Below are 17,838 nucleotides of genomic sequence, written 5' to 3'. Positions count from 1 at the left end.
GATATTTTTTTCACATACAGATTGCACAATAGGTAAATTAAAATTGAAGCATTAAGGTGAAGATGTCTTTACCGTAATACTGAAATGATTGTGCAATATTTACAATTACTTTATTTTTTTCCCAAATAACACTGGTGGCACCTAGAGTTTTGTTTATCAATTTCAGTTCTATATTATTCATAAGATGAGAGAAATGCATAATTTAATAATATATTTTCTCATGCTCTGTTTTCCAATTTCCTGACTTAATCCCTATGAAACCCTATTACTTGTGCTCTCAATGAATATTTATTTCACATTCACTTTATTTTGGCCTTTGTCCTAGTTGCAAAGGTTCCTGTAGCAGCACATGTAAAACCAGGATATGACAAATGGGTTGCCATATCTCTCACTTAGGTGCCTGGAGTTAAAACACCAACTCCACAGCTGGGGTAGCAAGATCAGATCTGCACTGGGCAGCAGTGCAAAAGTACACCTGAAGTCAAAAGTGACCAGATGTTCCTCCAAAAGGGCTGTAGCAACCTTCTGTCAAGAGTCCCAGGTGTCACTAGATTAAGGAAAGCTGAGCCTCAAATTAGTGTTAATCACCAAATCCTCCGTTTCACTACTTGTGAAAATCAAGGCTTCTCTTGCTCCTGCTTTCTGCACGTGTGGGACCACGAGGTTCTGGCCTTAAGATACAAGGAAAAATGAAGGCACAAAAATTGCAGCAGTGGAGATGTAGGTTGGATATCAGGAAAAATTTCTTTGCCACAAGGGTGGTCAAGCACTGGAACAGACTGTCCGGGAAAGTGGTGGGGTCTCCATCTCTGGAGGGATTTGAAGGACGTGTAGGTGTGGTGTGGTTTAGCAGTAGGTTAATGATTGGACTTGATGATCTTAAGAGTCTTTTTCAACATAAATGGTTCTATGATACTGTGAAAAGGAGCCTGAAATAATGAGAAATTTTTTTCTCGGCCACATGTCTTGGTGTCCCATGTTCTTGGAGTCGACTGTGCTCTTCTAGCATGCTGTTTTGGGAGACTCTGGAGTGTGACAGAGGTACATTCATGGAAGAACTATGTTGAAAGTGTGTGTCATTCTGAGGGTCTTTGGGTACTTTTGAAGAGAAGCTGGATCTGGCATTACTGTTGTCTAAAACAAGTACAGCATTCTCCAGGATCTCACCTAAGCCTTCCACCATGCACCAGCAGAAGTTATTAGGGGATGACATCTCTCCTTTCTGTTGCTGTTAGGACACCCATTCCTTATTTTGTGATGCCAAGTGTAAATGGAACACGCCAAGGCTGAAGTCTAAAACATCTTTTTTTTTGGCTTTGATTTCTGCAGAATGGACACACAGCAATCCCTCTAATACTGTTACTGCACAGAATCGTGTTTAAAATTGCTTCAGTGCTCTCTCTGAATCAGTAATATGAAAGAAACAAAGTGCAGAACTGTCATTTTCTGACAATACAGACACAATTGGAAGCTGTGGGCTCACTTGCAGGTCTTGTAGGGATGGATGTAACAAAGTGACATGTTTCCATTTCAGTCTTCCCAGCCCTTAACATAGTCCAGTGGCCATTGTTACAGTGTGTTTTCTTCTTTATACTTTACCTTCTTTCTTTAATGGCTGTACTGTTTACTTCAGGACAAGACTTACTGTATGGACTTTACATTTTTAACTTTTCATTATTTGACTTTCTGCAGTGCACAAGAGTAAAACATGAATGTAGAAAAGATGCCCAATAGTTTGGTGGAAGCTTGGTCCCAGAACTCTCCCTCCTTGTCCTGTGGTCTCTTTCCCCAGGGTGCACCTGGGCCAGAGCTAATCCCACTCTCTGGAAAGGAGAGCAGGAAAACACTGAGCTGAGGTGCTGCTTGGAGCAATTATGAAGCAGCTGCACACAGGTTCCCTGTCAGAGATCCCTCCTGGCAGTGAGTTGGATACGGAGGTGAGAGCAATTCTAGGGCTCAAGTGTGACTGGTCTCTTCTTTCCCTCAGGTAGGAGCTCTGTGGCCTTTCTCTCGCCCAGCATGGAGGGAACATGTTTTTAAACGAGATTCTGGGAGTCCATGGACTTTCAGTTGAGAATGGAGGTGATGAATGCCTTCCTTACTTCAATTTTATTGCACAGAAAAACATTTTATGCTTGAGTTTTCTGGCACCAGTTCCCGTGGCTTTTGAGAACAGGTAATAACTCATTCTAGAGCTTATTTAAGGCTGATAAAAGTGCTGGATTTTAAAGAAATTTCCCATTGTCACGCTGTTCCTTTATTGTCTGTTGTAGGGTTGTGCATTGATCTGAAGGACACTGGCTGCCCTTGGCTATGGTGTTTGAACTGAACTCTGCATTGTTGTGGAGTAATAGTATGTGAAAATTGACTATTCATTTTAGGATAATAAACTGGGGCTGAGATCTGGGATCTCTTGAAATGAACGTGTGGCTTGTCGTTGACTTCACTGGGGACATGATTTCTTCATTTTACCAGGGGGTATTTGGCATAGATATGTTGTTAAAATGAAAAACAAAGTTTGATGTAATTAAAGTAACTTGGAGAACTGAGATCTACTGAGAGATGGCTCTTCCTGTCTTAGGGTGAATTAAAGTGGATTTCTATTGTTTCAAGCTAAGCAAGTGCCTTTTTTTCCAAGTCTTGTAAATATTGGGCTTGCCCCAAGTTTGCTGTGACTGGTGATTCTTCTCATCTTCAGTGCTAACTGGTTTAAAAAATGATATTATTTTACTGTGCCTATTTGCATCATCTAAGGAAATGGCTGACAACATTTGGCAAAGGTGGGATTTTTTTTCTCCTTATGAATAATTTAAATTCCTTAATTGAAGCACTGGGGGTTTTTTTGAGGCAGGTAAATCAGCTCCTCGAGGAAGAATGGTACTGCTTGTGTAGCATGCCATCATTAAAGTGTTCTTTAGGCCTGCCATTTAAATTTGGAAGGAAATCCATTCCCTAAAGGAATAAAAAGGGCAGGATTGGTGGCCAGAAAGTCAGGGTGAGTTAGTCACCAGAAAAATCTTTTATTCATGAAATTAATAAATAAGAGAGAACTGCAAAAGACATGCTGCTGGGTTTTGTCAGAAAAATGAAATAAAAGGAATTGCAAAGCTGGCTTCCTGACAAAACGTCACTTCCAGTTTAAAGCATAGTTTAAAATCAAATGCAAAAACTGCTAATCAGTTTTGTCCTCTTTGAGTTTGTTTGTGTCTTCTATGGATATTTTTAGATCTGAAGGCTTCCTTTATCAGAACATCCACGGAGAGCTCTGTTCCATGCAGAAAGCTTGGCCTAGAGAATCCTCTTAATTTGAAGCTGGTATCCTGCCACTTTCTCTGTCTCACTGCAGCAGCCCCAGTACTTGTGGTGTCCCAAACAAATAGGAATTTGGGCAGGAAGGATCCTTTGGAGGCTCAGACAGCCCTACTTCTCCCTCTCCTTTATTAAATACTCTTTGTAGTGATGAAATTTGTGCCTTTTGGCTTTACAAACTGAACTGTCAAAAGAAAAGTCTGTGATTTTAAACAAACCTCAACCTCAAATGTGACAGCTTATTTTTTGTTGTTCATTTTTTTGTCTTTGCCTAAAAAGCATCTCTCTTGATATTGCACATTTTTAATCCCTGTCACCTGAGCAAGCTTCTTCTGAGAAGCAATTGAAGAGAAAAAACCAAAAAGATTTTTTCTTGTGGAAGCATCCAGAAAAAGCACTCCTCTTTTTTCTTTTTGCTGTTTAAAAAACCCACCCAACTTTAACCATTAAAATCAGTAAATGTTTTATTGTGGGATTGCTTTCAAAGCAGTTCCCTAAGATGGAAGACTTCTAGGAGCCTGTGAAGTGTCCCTCTTGGGCTCAGGGACACAGGGACTCATGCAGTAAGAAGCAATCCTTGCACTCCCAGACAGAATGGAAATGAGTATGATTTGTTCTCCCGGTGCTTCAGGAGAGCCCTTTGAGAGGATCAGAGGATCTGGTAGCGTTCACTCAAGTGTCCAAACTGTGACTTTCCTTTCATGTGAGACAGGAGTGACTCTGTTACATAATTCCTGTCACGTAAAGTCATTTTCAGGAAGGAAAGAATCAAACCTAGAGTCTATAAAACATGACACATCTGTAGGTTCATAGATTTGTACTTGGAAGGAAGCTTTAATACTTTTCAGTAACATCCCTGACCCTCTTTATTTTTTATTATTCCACAGTATAATTCTTGTAATTTTTTTTTAGGATACATATACCATAGGTTTGTTGGCATAAAAGTAGTTCCTGAATGTCATACATGGTATGCATAATGTTAATTTGATGTTTATTCTGTGCTTCCAGTCTTACCTTAAAGATTTGAAAAGAGAAAAATAAATTTTACAATTACAGTTTTATCCACTAGACAGTGGCACCAGCGTAGCATATGACCTCCTAACTGAATTACTCTGAATCAGCTTCACTTGAATTTAACATTATAATCTCTGCTGCTGTTTGGGAAATACAGCAGGCAGTGAATCTGCTCTGGTCTGTGTTCACTAAGCATCTACCCAGGCTCCAGCCTATACTCATAATGGCTTGATTTTCTTGTAGCAGTTTGACCAGATGTAATTACTGTGCCTTCAAAAGACTGTCTCCTCATTTTACATGAATTAGACCTAAAAATATCATTTAGGATAGCTAGAATCCAAATGCAGTACCACTGTGTAATTAACATATCTCTGTATTCCTGCTGAAAGAATTGTGTTCAGGATGAATTTCTATTATGTTCCTGTTATCACAGCAGTCAAGGTGAAATGCCACCTGTGTTATCCCTTGCAGTCACAGAGTAGATAAGCTGTATTTTATTGTCACAGTGTGAATCAGTTGTGCAGCCTGACCTGTTGGAAGCAGGTTCTGCCACTGGTATCTTGCCAGGGGACCACTCATCTGGGGAGGGACTGGTTGTGTGTCTAATTTCAGATCCTGCCTCTGGCTGCCTTTCAGCTGTGAGACCTGGGCCAGGAGTTGGACTTTGATGATCCCTGTGGGTCCCTTTCAGCTCAGGATATTCTAGGACTCTATGACTGTGGATGCTTTGACTCTGGGAGCAGCTTAGATTTATTCACCACCAGTCTGCATAAACTTTGGTTGTTTTTGCTTCATCCAACAGCAATGTTAAACACTGGAACGGGAGCTTAGCAAAGATTTTTTGATTTCTTTTCTTTCTTCCCACTCATTTTTTCCCTCACAGAGTCCAAGAAAGTTTTAGATTTGTGGAAAAGTGCACAGTCCTTTATCTGATCTTTCTCTTTTCATAGACCTCTTGTGCAACAGCCTTGAAGCCAAGACCTCCCCTACCTCTGCTTCCTTCTGTCAAGTCCTCTTAACAAGGATGGAGTGGCTGACTTGGATTTGGAAAAGCTCTCCTTGGTTGGCTGAGGCCCTCAAGCTGCTTCCCTCAAGGTTACATGACTAGAATTGGCCTGTGTAGCTCTATCTTCCTATTTAAGCTTCTGTAGAAAAAAGAAGGCAACAGAGCTTTCTGGCAGAAATCCCCTTGTTCAGCTGGCTGGGAGTCTTTTGGGCTCAGTGACCTTGAATTCCTTTTTTGCAATAAAGGCACAACTTTTTCCTTATTTCTAATGGCTCCTGCCACATCATGGATGATCCAGTCCTTTCACTCTAAGTGATAAAGCTGATATTCCCTATTACGTATTCCCTGTAGCTGTTATGTATTCCCTGAATTTTCAGATGTTACATGGAATATGGGGCAAAAAATTGATAAATAGGACCTGACCCTTCTTTCTGTTGCCTTTCTGGAGGCAGCTCACTTTCCCTGCTAATAAATTGATGACTATGTGCTCCCCTTGTTATATCTGATGAGACTGATAAATAGCAAACACTGCAAAAGCAACTTGTTCCTCCAGTGTTTATCTTGCTCAGGGGCTGCATCCCAGGTTTAGTTTTTCTTCTCTGGAGTTGGAAGACATGGAGAGAGAGGGAAATACAGGGCAGGTGTGGTGGTGGCAGTGTTGCTGTGTGTGCTGACATTTATCAGCACTTCCTTCTGTTTACTCCTGCATCAGACGAAAAGTCAAGAGGGTTTGTACACAACTAGAGACTTTAGCACTTCCTTTGTGCTATCTTCTTTCCTCTTCCCAGTTTCAGAGACCTGGTGGTTAGAGAGAGGCTCTTGGGGATAAGCTCTGAGTTGTTGATGTGATTGCCAGCTTTCCTTTTGCCTTCCCTGTCTTGGTGATGGAAAAGGCTGGTGGATGTGTGTGCATTCAAAATTTAAGACTTCCTAAAATGCCAGTGAGCAGGTGGTAGCATTTGGCTTTGTTGTGTTCTGAGATTTGGTTTTTGAGAAAAAGGTTCATTGCAAAGTGTCTCAAATGTCTCAAATTTCAATACTTTTACGCCTAAGAAATGCCCAAATGTAGTTTCTTAACACTTTCAAATTAACTAACCTACTACTACCTCAACTACTAACCAAGCCAATGTCTTCTTACAGGTCAAACCTTTTTTTATACTGCAAAGGTGTGAAATAGAGGTAGAACATAGCTGGCAAGTCAATATACTGTGTCTCAGGGAAAGTTTTTACATTTAATTACAAATATGACATAAAATTTGGATTTTTGATAGGAAATCATCTGCAACTTCAGCAATGTTTGAACAAATGTTATGGCTGATCATAAATGAGGAGGACATTCATTGTGGAAGATACCTTTCCAGTCAACCTCCACTCTACTGGTTTTCTACAGATGTCTGCTTCCAAAAGTGCTGAAACAGAGCTCATGATTCCTCCACTGTGAGTCACCTTATTCCTCTATAATTAAGGTGAAATATCAGTTTAATAAAGTGAATGTAATGACTGAGTTTGAGCCCTATGTTAACGGGGAATGTTACTGACATTCTTTTCTCTAGATTTGCATACAGGAGTCATTGTCTGAAGAACATATGTCTGTTTTCAGACTTAGCCCTGATTTCATCAAACTGGGCTTCGTGCCATATTCTTCCTATTATTATTTCATACAGAAGATCAAACTTGAGAAATATTCCTGCCGAAATTTTTAAGTTTCACACTTCAAATTCAGGAAAAAACTACCTAATTGAAAATAATTTTTCAAAATTTTAATTAAGCATATTTGTTACTTTAATAAGTAGTTGAACTTAGTTAACTTTTTGATTGGCACTCAGCAAGTTCCCCTGAGTGTGATATGGGCTCAGCTGAGTAAAGAGCAGCCTTTTTAATTAGTTTTCCTTGAGGGCGTGGCTTTGTGTTTGCTTATCACTATGTTGTTAGCACTGTTAATGATTTGGTGGCAGCAGCTGCAGGTAAAGGTGCAGGGAAGATGATTGTGCCTCCTTCACCCCTCCAGGATCTGGATTAAAATAGCTATTTTTCACAGCAGGGGCAAATAGCAGCAGAGAGGTAGTGTTGAAGAGCACAAAGAGTTTTCTACCTTCCAAGTCTGCCATTGTACCTGACCTGCTGGACACAGTCTCTTCATTAGTTGGTCTGTGTGAGAGAGATTAACAGCTGCTCCAGAAAGCCAGTTTCAAAAAAGAAAAACAGCTCGTACTCTACTCCCATAGAAAATTTTCAATACAAAAAAATATTCTGCAGCACATAAAGTGTTCAGCAACTAAAACAGAAATGATAGTTCATCAGAAATTATCCAGTGAGAATGTTTTCAGGTTTAATCGCTCTGCTGTTTCACCAGTTCATGTTGTAAGCACCTTTGGAAATGCCATACAATTATTAGCCTAGTATGGAAATGTTCTTAGACATTCAAGTTAGTTAAGAAGGCATGAAAAAAAATAGTCCAAGGAAGACTAGGCCTTGCTGAGTAAACCATAAAACTGAATGCACATTACTTCTGCAGAACCTCCTCTGCTCCTAAATGTCCCATTTCCAAATCCAAGAAGGATGGGAAGTGAAAGGATTAGATAAACACAGTATGTCTTTGTTTTTATTTCTCTACCTCCTATGGTTCAGATCTTCAAAGTCCAGCACCACTGTTCCTGACAGGGTGGCCTTTTCAGCAGCAAAGGAAATGCCATGAAGTAACATCAGCAAAGCTCACAGAAGTGCAAAAGCACTTTAACGAAGGCAAATACTTTGTATGTGTCATTCCCTTTTTGCCCAAATGTAAATTAAGTGTTCACATTGTTGGTACTTCATGCATCTCACATTAGTATGTAGAAGTGGAAGCTAAGCTAGTCCATTACAGTGATTCATATTCTGTCCAAGGAACAAACATTTTCTGATGGGACTGGGGACTGAAGCATATTAATGCTGTTGAAATTTTCCAGCTTCCAAAACAGACAGAAAAAGAAATTGTTACAAGGAATACAACTAGAAAAGCTAATATTGCTATCTGTGCAGGTACAGTGAAAAGGCAAGTGGTCTCCATCTGTATTGCCTGGCACTGTGTGCTGTCTGGTTTTTATCAGCTGAACTGTGCAAGCACATCAGAGCAGGAGGTGCTGGCTCTCTGTGATGTACTGCTTCCCTGACCTGGTTCCTGGGGGCAGGAAGGGGGGATCATTCGGTCATGCTGTCCACTGAACTCAAAGTAGCAGTGAGATTTTTAATTCCTCTGTCATTAGAAGATCCTCTTACACCTTTGAGAGGATTAACAGAAAGTGATGGTGACATTTGGGGCAAGTTTCAGGAATATGTTTGCCTGGCAATGAGAAGTGGATGGGGAGAGTTCAACTGGTCTGCAAACGTGTATTTTCCCATATCATGCTCTGCTGTGGCTCACAGCCCTCCTCCCATCAGATCGGTGCTCTGTCCACCCCAAATGATTTAATAGCATTTCCTCTTTAAATAACAGTAATTAGTTATGGTTTCCTAGAGGCTCAGAGGAACACAACTGAGCATTTTTTTCTGTGCGTTGTTGCTTATTTTAACTGAGTCTGCTGCACCGAGTAGCTGTGCCTGGTGAAAAGGCTCTTGCAATGCATCAGGGAGACAAATGTATTTCATTTGTGATTTCAGTGATTTCCATATATGAGAGTATCCTTAGAGATGTCTGTGCATGAAATGAATGCAGTTGCTCAGGTTGTTGCCTAAAAGAACAAGCATACGGAAATTAAATATGCCACTAAGATGCTCTCATTTTCTACCTATTCTCACTGATGCAAACCTCCATCTGTCTGCCCAGCCCTGAACGCTCACTCTCATTTACCACAAACACCTCTCCTCCACCTTCTGCCAAACACTTGCTCTTTCCACATTCTGACACCACTACAAACTGCAGGCTCTCTGTGAGGACACCCCAAACCATTGCTCCCTCCCATGCCAGCCTGTAGCTTAATTCCCAGGTCTGCCACGTGAGGCTAAAGAAGTGAAGAATACAAGCAGAGAAAGGTTAAGTCACCTTGAGCTACAGTGATTTAGTATTTTTCAGTGCTACTGCCTGAGAGGTGTAGAAGAGTGTAGAGGTGGACCAGTGCAGAAAGGATCAGTGTCCAGGTGACTTGAACTATGGCCAGGAGGTTCCTGTTGGCAAATTTAATACAGTTTTCTGAAGCGACCTGAGAATCTGGCCTGCCATTTTTTGTGAAGTGCTTTGTACCCTGTACTTTTTTGTAAAGTATTTTACCTTGAATCCTCAAAGGGTGTCTGAAAGCAATGACTTTCATCTGTGTCCTTCTGCTTCCTGTGATCTATTCTTGGGTCAGACTATGCCTTATTCAAGCAGGTACAATATATATCACTAAGTGTATGATATAAGGGGTGAACGATTCTCTTTATGCTGTTGTTCCCCATGTGTTGCTCCTGACATGTGGCTATAAATGAATTTGCTACTTTGACAAAGGAGGGTGCAGTGGGGTAAGGATGCAAGGATCCCATTATTCTCTCTGTCTCTCCCTTCCTGCCTGCTCTGTCAGATTTGCTTGGGGAGTGCAGTGGGGAGGACCCAAAGAGCTGGGCGATGCTTCTCCAGTGCAGGCAGCAGTTCCAGGTGGGACCAAGTGCTGTCATTCTGCGTGGTCAGTGTAGCAACAGAGCCACAATGCAGGTGTGCAGGGCAGCAAGTGCCACCACTGGGAACTGTATGGCAGTGGTGTTCAGCTGGGAATGTGAACAGGTTTTCTATCTGTGGGAATTTTATGCCTTCTTTTTGTCCAGCTGGTGCTGGAGAGCAGATGGCAGCTTGGTGTGGGCTTTGGTGTGTCTCGGAGAGGCAGTTCCTTTTGCTCCTTTGCAGAGGTGGCCCCAGTGGTGCTAAAGCAGCATGTTTGGGTTCCTGTGCTGGGTTTTGCTCATGTCCCTTCTCACACAGCTGGGAATTCATTATGTTTTAACCTTGACCTGAAAACTTTTTTCTAGGTCAAAGACTCAAATACTTCTAACTGAAAATTCAATTCATCTGAGAAAGGACTAAAGCAATCACACAAGTTCACTTTTCTCTGCTAGACACTAAGTGCAAATCGGTTGATGCAGATGGGTTTCTCTCAGCGAGGGACAGTGCTCTAGAGGGCAGGCTTTCCCTATTTTGGGACAAGCATTTCCAGCTAAAGCCCAATGCAGTCAGCCCAAACAGCATTTTGACTACTTAGCTTTCTTTGTATTCATAAATCAGACAAGTCAATAATTGTTTAAAATGTGAAGGCTTTAATTTGCTGGCATTACATGTGAAGTAAAGGCAGCATTAAATTAGAGATGCTACTGTGGTGAGGTCGTGGTGTCTCTGTCACCTTTCCAGTGATGTGGGCTTTTCTTTCCCATTGGTATTAAGCACGTTTTTTTGTTGAAAATTAGTAAGGGTCGCCAACTAGAAACGCAGTTATTTTAAGTTTTTTTGCTGAGCCTGTTGCAGTTTCAGAGAATGCACCACTTTAAGAGAATGTGTTGCTCTTTCATAAAAGCATTTCTGTAAAGAAGTTGCTGGGGGGGCTCTGGTCCCCTCAGCAGTGATTTTGGTCACCAGTTCTTTGGTGGTGGTGAAAAATTCTGAGGTGAAACAACAGTGTCTTATCGTGCAGGGTCTGGGTTAGTGTTTCTATGGCTGCCCACTTACAGACTGACAGATGGCCAGGGGGATTTAAAAAATCTTTAATTATTGATGTTTGTAGTGAAACTATCAATGTGGTCTGAAATGGTCTAACTACACTGTGATCAATGGAGTTGGTACAGTCTGCCTTTCCTGAGGAACTGCTGTGGGCATCATGGATTGTGTGCTGTCGGCCTGGGGTCACAACCCGTGCGTGAGGTGCACAAGGACTCCCCAGTAACTGAGATCAGCAGCACTCTGGTGTGGTGCAGAATGGCATTTCTCCTCCTGGCTTATGAAGCTGCTGATCCACTTCTGGTCAGCTCTGCACCAAGCTGAGATGTGCCAACGTGCTCTCAGTTGCCAAAATGAGTTTCTGGAGTGAGTGATCCTGGAAAAAGGAGTCTGCAAGAAGACAAAAGGAAGCTGACTTTATTCAGTGTTTTATGATTCTGTTTATTTTTATATCCTGTGTATAAAAGCTAAGGGGGAAAAATGCTAAGATAAAAAGGATAAGAAAGAGCTCTAAATTGTTGAATAAAATCCTGTCTTCCTTTTCTTTGCTCCTGGGCTGGTCAGTAAGGGTAGAGAAATAATCATCTCTGTTTGTGACTGTGTGTTTCAACAGAGTGAGGAGGCTGAGATCTGTAAAAAAACGGTGAGAGACAGTGTATAATTTAAATATCAGTTTGAAATGTCTGTCTCCTATATATGATGAGTTTGATTTTTTTCTTTCTGTTTTTTTTTTTTTTCTCCAGACCTTTACAGCTTACCTTTTAAGGCATTCACAGTCTTTGGACGTGGGGTGAAATGATTAATAGCCTGTATTGATTTTTTTAAAATAAGGAGATACAGTAGCGTGAAGCAGGGGACAGCAAACTTAAATTTTCCATTATGTTTTCACTCCTGGAGAGAGTGCTTGGAAATGACTACTGCTATTGGAATGTCAGTGAGTTTCTGAACATTAACAGTCCGTTCTTGTGTTTCTTTTAAGGCTGATAAATGCTTTCATTTACATTTTTTTCTCCTGCTATATTCTCTATTCTCTTAGGAAGTGATCACATTAAATGGGACTTTAAAACAAAGTGTCAGAAGAAATAGATTAGTTGTCTGTCTGTCTGTACATGATTACCAAATGAACTGTACATTAAAATGGTGGAGCAATGGGGCATGCAAATAAAAAAAAATCATTTTTAAGGGATCTGTGAGATTTAGAAAGCCAATTACTATTCTGCCAATGGAGAATTTTTCACTAAACATGTCCTAGTAAGTTTAAATGCCTATTAATTAATGTTTAACTGTTTCTTAATGGCAGTGAAGTCTAGTGACTGTATGACTTCCACATGAAAATTGGTCTGACGTTGGCTCTGTGGAACGGGGAGATACATCACTGTTAATATGGTAGCCCATTTATTACCCTGGTGTCTTAATTCAGCTGCATTCAGGGGCAGTGAATTGAGAAGATCATAATCAGTTTGGGTAGGAACATAAATTAGAGGAATGTCACGGCGGTGGCTGTGCCCCAGTCTGAAGGCTGAGGGAGCTGTGTGACAGTGCTGACCCTGCTGCTCCCAGCCACAACCTGCTGGGAGCAGACCCTGGCCCTGGGCTACGGAGATGCCGTTGTTGGTGAGGGCTACATAAGGCACCTGGAACACCTGCCACTGAAATGTCTCTTACAGTTCTATTTGGAGCAAAACTGTGGTAGATTTTTCTCCATCCAACCTGTCTTTGTCGCAATCAGGGTTTCCAGCGAACCACTAAGTGCACTTAATGCTTCAGATCTTACCACAGACCTAAATTCCTGTCTTTGTCCCAGTCCAACCTGTCCACACCTTTCCAAACAAAATCTCTGTTGCTGATAAAAGGGAGCTTTGTCTCAGAGAGGCTGGAGTAGCACCAACAGGAATGGGGGCACAGAGCTGCAACATTCTCATCTACCACCTGGATTCAAATAGACCATCTTGCCATGGGGCTACAGGAGCAAACAAAACCCCAAAGCTGACCTCCAGCAGCCACATGTAAGGCATAGGATGCAAACTTAAAGGCCCATGCAGTGTACTCAGATTTTTGCAAAGATGGTATGGCCTATGACTGTGAGCTGACTTTTTCAGTGCTGCAGTAATTTATAGGACAGTCTCTGGCCTGTGTATGATTCAGGAAGGAATTTGGTCAGTACAGTGTTTTAAAAATAAATGTGAGATAATCTGGGCTGTTGGTTGGAGTTTTTTCTTGCCTCAGGTATTTCAGCTTATAAAGTCTAGCATTGTTATTTCAGAGGTACTGATGATCTGGCATTTTGGCCCATTCAGAATGATTTTTCACTCCTGACCTGACATCTGTAATTTCCAGTTATTTTTCTTTCTAAGTTGATGAGTTATGAGAAGGACCAGAAAGAACCAAACTTTTGATCTCCTCTGGTGTGGTTAGAGGCAGAGTACTAAAACCTCCAAATAATGATCTGCTTGCAAAATCCTATCCTGTTCTGCCTTAACCTTGGAATTCCTCTCAAGTTGAGGATCTTAAAGGAAATTTTGCTCCCATGAAATGCTGTCCCTGTAGCCATCACTGAGCCCATTCCCTCTTGTCCATGGGAACAAAGCATCACCACCGTCCTTTAGCAGCAGGTCCCGTGCCATGGATGCACAGGCACAGGACTGGAGCAGGAGCCACATCAGGAGGGAAGACTTGCAAATGCCTGTGCTCATTCTGCCAGGAAGTCTCTGAAGATTTCAAGATAATGCAGAGTTATAAACAGCTTTCTCATCCGTGGCTTGGAGCTGGAGCAAGTGTGAAGGCTAGTCTTCCAGGCACCACCCTGCTCCTCTGTCCACAGACAGTTTTGAGCCAAAGGCTCTGAAACCCTTAAAATGATGTGCAGGTTTTCAGGGAGGGGTGTGTGTGTCTCAGTGCTGTGCCTGCACATTCCTCGTGGTCTTTTTCTTTTGCTGTCCCTTTGGTTTCTGAGTGCTGTGGTTAGAATTTCAGAAGATGAAGCTTAACAGTTTGTGAAATCTTTTTTTCTTTTAATTTTTAGAAAGGTTGCCCTTAAACTTTTACTTTTGAGAGAGGCAAAATGGTTTAGATTGAATTAAAATGCACCTGATTTTACCTCCAAACATGAAATAAACACAATTTAGCTTTTTCCTTGCTGTTATATTTTCCCCCTCTCATTCTAGTATGCGTATTAGCCTTGGTCTCATGTGAGATATTTCTTCAGTTTGAATAATTTACCTTTATTCAGTATTGCCAAAGAGAAGATGTTGAGAATTCAACAGGCAGTTCTGAGTGACTTTAATAGGCTCTACAATTTGAAATTTTAAGTAAAATGAATAGTAAGTTTGTGTTCCCTGCCAGTTTACTCGTGCTACTTTAGAGTGTGTTTCTTCTGGCACGTGCAGGTTCTACACCTGTACGTTCTTGAAAAAGCTCAAATCCTTGTGCACTCTCTTAACTCCAGTCCTGGGGCTTTACCATGGACTTCATTATAGCAAAGATTCTCTTTAAGTCGTGAAAGTTTACAGTGCTGTCAATAGTTTACAAAATATACTGACCGTCTGGGTCTACATACATGTGAGAAGTGTGTTCTCATTAGAAAACTGCAGTTTGTCTTGTTCTGGAAAATGAAAACAAAAATTACACAAAGAAGGGAGAGAAAGTATTTGTTTTCAAATATGGGGAGACAGAGTGTTGAGGAAGAAACAATTTGTTTAAGTGTTTCTTGGCACAGATCTCTCACGCTTCGATAGTTGGTAAAGAGGAGTAACAGGCACATTCTAATCCAGAAACTTTTGGCTTTCTTTTGTAAGGCAAAATAATGAGCATGATCCTGTAACTCATTGACTAAAATGAGAGGGTGTCTCCTTTGTTCTGCCCGAACCGTCCTGTGCATTGATGTCTCTGGAGAAGGGAATACTAAAGGGTGGTTGGATCTCATGAGGAAGTTGCAATAAGGAGCAGTGACTGGGCCCTGCAGTCAAATTCAGAGAAGAAATCGGACAAGCGTGTTAGAGTCTGTTCCCAGCAGTGCAGCTGGACTGAGCCCTGGGACAAAGCAGCCCTGGGTTGGAGGCATAGCTGCTCTGTGCACTGGGGCCCAGTGGCCTTTCCATGAGCTGAAGCACAAGTGGTGAGCTCTGCACAAGGCACCCACTTGCCTTGGCACAAAAGCAGTGGGTACAGGTGTGGCTGTGAACTCACTGTCTGTGGGCTGTGACTGCCCTCAGCCAGAAGCCTTGGGCTGCTCTCAGCTGCTCAGCCTCAACACCCAGGAGTGGGCTGAAAATAACTGTGAGATGTGCCCACCAGTTCAGAAAGAAAGGCAAAAGTTTTGGAAATCTCATCTAGTGGGATTATATCTTGCCATTTAAGACATATTATTCTGTGCAGCTAAAATTAAGTTTTTCTTTAGCCCTGTCATGGACTGCATTAATATCACAAGTATGCTGGAGCTGAGCATGAGGGTATCCATCCAGCTGTACTGTAAAGCCATTGCTGCAGTGCTCCTAGAAATGGTAAGTCTCTGCTATTTTGTCAGTCCTTATTAACAAATACCAGAATGGAAATTGATGATCAGTCTTAATAAAAGAAATGATTGTGCAATTTACATCAAGGCAGTTTTAATAAAATATCTACTCCTTAAATGTGTGTAATTAGACTTACATATTCACATCACTGCAATTAGAAGTTGGTATTTAAAGGGCATGCTTCCCGTTTCATGTGCTTTTAATCACTCTTCTCAAGTTTGCTTTTTCAAATTGCAATGTTAAGGTAAATACAGTCGTTTGTTTTTTCCCCCCTAGGCATGTAATATTTTTTCCTCTGGAATGAAATTTGTATATTTGGTTTGGCTTGTGCTAATCTGCAAAACAGATAAATAAATAAGGAGGTAATCCCATTCATCACTGAAGACTTTCAAACCTTTTAAGAAGTGTGGTGGTAAACAATTTTTTTTTCCAGTGTTGAAATGTTCTGGTAACAGTAACGCTCTGAATACAGCTTAAACTTCCTCTCTTCCCAGCCACATGTCTTTGCTCCCTAAACCAAAGACCTTACTACTGTCTCTAGCAGATAAAGAACATGGATTGCAAACTGCCTGATCAGCTTCTAACCCTGCACAGGCTTCCCCAGCCCTTTGGCCAAACTGACAGGAGTGTTTCCATGAAAGGCACTTCCAAAGTCAGTGGGGATTACTGCAAAGATCCGAGGGAAGCGTGCCTGTGGTTCTGCTCACGCCACAGCCCTGCAGTGGAAGGTGCAGTTGCCATCCCTCCGACACAGTGAGCTGTGCTGGGAGTGCTGTCACAGCAGCCTTGGACTGGCCTTGGGGCACAAACCATGGCTTGGAAGGTTCCTCTGAGCAGGCAACTGCCTCCAGCTGCGTCTCAGCCTTCTGCCAGGAGACTTAACCCCCACTGCCCTTGATGTGTCACACTTCCCTCTGCCTCCCAGAACACTGTTTTTTCCTGAAGGCACCACAGACCCTACACTGTTGTCTTCCTTCAGGAATGGATCTGCAGTGCTGCTGGTGCTGGATGGTAACTGCATGTGGGAGAAGTTTATTTTGCGCTTGAAGTAGCCTGTATTTGTAGGTCATCTTAGGAGGGTTGCTGCTTCAGAACCCTGAACTTTTCTGGATTATGTGAAGACTTAACATTATACAGAGACTAAAAAAAAAAAGGTTAGCTAGTGACTAGGATGACATTAATAATTCAGCCCATTGAAATGAAAGATGAAAATCAGACAGGCAATAAGTTAATGCTTATGTTCTGCTGACCATACACGTTTCAGTTTGAAATGCTTTCTCATCCACTGGCAAAAATGCTAATGGCTGGAGTAACCCTGTGGTCCAGCTGCCCTTCTTTCACTTTGGCAACCACTGGGGGTTGGTTTATCTGTCTGTTTAAGAGTATGTAGAAAATGGTATTTGTTTCGCATATGCCATTAGAAATAAACTGCATTTGCACTTCTAATTTTTCTTTTTCATTCTAGTCCTCCCTTCTGATATCCTGAATTAACCTCTCATTCCCTGTTTTTAAAAGGATGTTGGCTTTTTTTTTTTTTTGCTATTTCCTTCTCTTTCTTTTTTCCTTTTTCTTTCTTTTCATATCCATTTTTCTTTTTTTCTTCTTCTCTTGGTTTGTCTTTCCTTTTTTCCTATTTTCCCTTTTTTATTTTCACTTATCTTTTTGCCTGTTTCCATTTTTATTTCTTATTTTTCCCTTTTGTCCTTTCCTCTTTTTTATCTTTTTCCTTTTTTCCTTTTTTTTTTTTTTTTCCTTATCCCTTTATCCTCTCTGGTAAGTGGTGCAAAGTCTTTGGCCAGCTGGGGACCAGGTAGTCTGTTGTAGAGACACTGAAAGGTTCTTCTGCATCCTGGCATGTGTCTGGAACCACAGCCTGTGGATGGAGAACTGGAGGCTGAAGCAGCTCCAGGGTTCTGCTGGTGAGCTGGGTCCTGCAAAGGGCTGTAGGTGGGTTACAGGCACCCTACAGACCCTGGCTCAGGGCTCTGCTCTCAGGTCTTGGTGTGGATAATGATTTTTCTTTTACGGTCCTGAGGGCAGGTTGAAGCAATACAGATCCAATTTCTCCCATCCCAGACCTGTAGCAACAGTCATAAATTCTGTGGTTAAAATTATCCAGAACTCTCAGTTTTATCTCTGTCTGTGCATGTAAAGCTAAGCAGAGACAGTGATTCAGATTAAATTCTTTCTTGTGTTGTCACATACTTAGCTAGGGAATCACCTTTTTCTCTTTTGACATCTTGTTTTGCTGCTGTGTAGAGTGAGAAGCAATTTGGTGACTTTGCAGTCACTAAAGAAATGATGACTGCAGGAACGTGAGAGAACGAGTTTAGGAAGAACTAGCA

At 41.6% G+C, this 17,838-nt stretch overlaps 1 long non-coding RNA gene across 2 annotated transcripts in view; it reads left to right on the top strand.

The window, feature by feature from the left end:
- The window catches only part of LOC108502791, a 142,947-nt gene that overhangs the window by 71,890 nt on the left and 53,219 nt on the right, over window positions 1–17,838 (top strand). The window contains exon 9 of one of the 2 annotated variants that reach the window (XR_001876624.1): window positions 6,601–6,745. The exons of the other annotated variant lie outside the window; for it this stretch is intronic. This is a non-coding gene — a long non-coding RNA (uncharacterized LOC108502791). Of the gene's footprint in view, window positions 1–6,600; window positions 6,746–17,838 lie in introns of those variants that run through there. 2 annotated transcript variants of the gene reach the window in all.

This window comes from Lepidothrix coronata, unplaced genomic scaffold, assembly GCF_001604755.1.
Source record: "Lepidothrix coronata isolate B3197 unplaced genomic scaffold, Lepidothrix_coronata-1.0 Scaffold124, whole genome shotgun sequence".
Taxonomy (NCBI): domain Eukaryota; kingdom Metazoa; phylum Chordata; class Aves; order Passeriformes; family Pipridae; genus Lepidothrix; species Lepidothrix coronata.
Note: the sequence above shows the minus strand (reverse complement) of the source record. Positions and strands in the feature narration are given on the sequence as shown.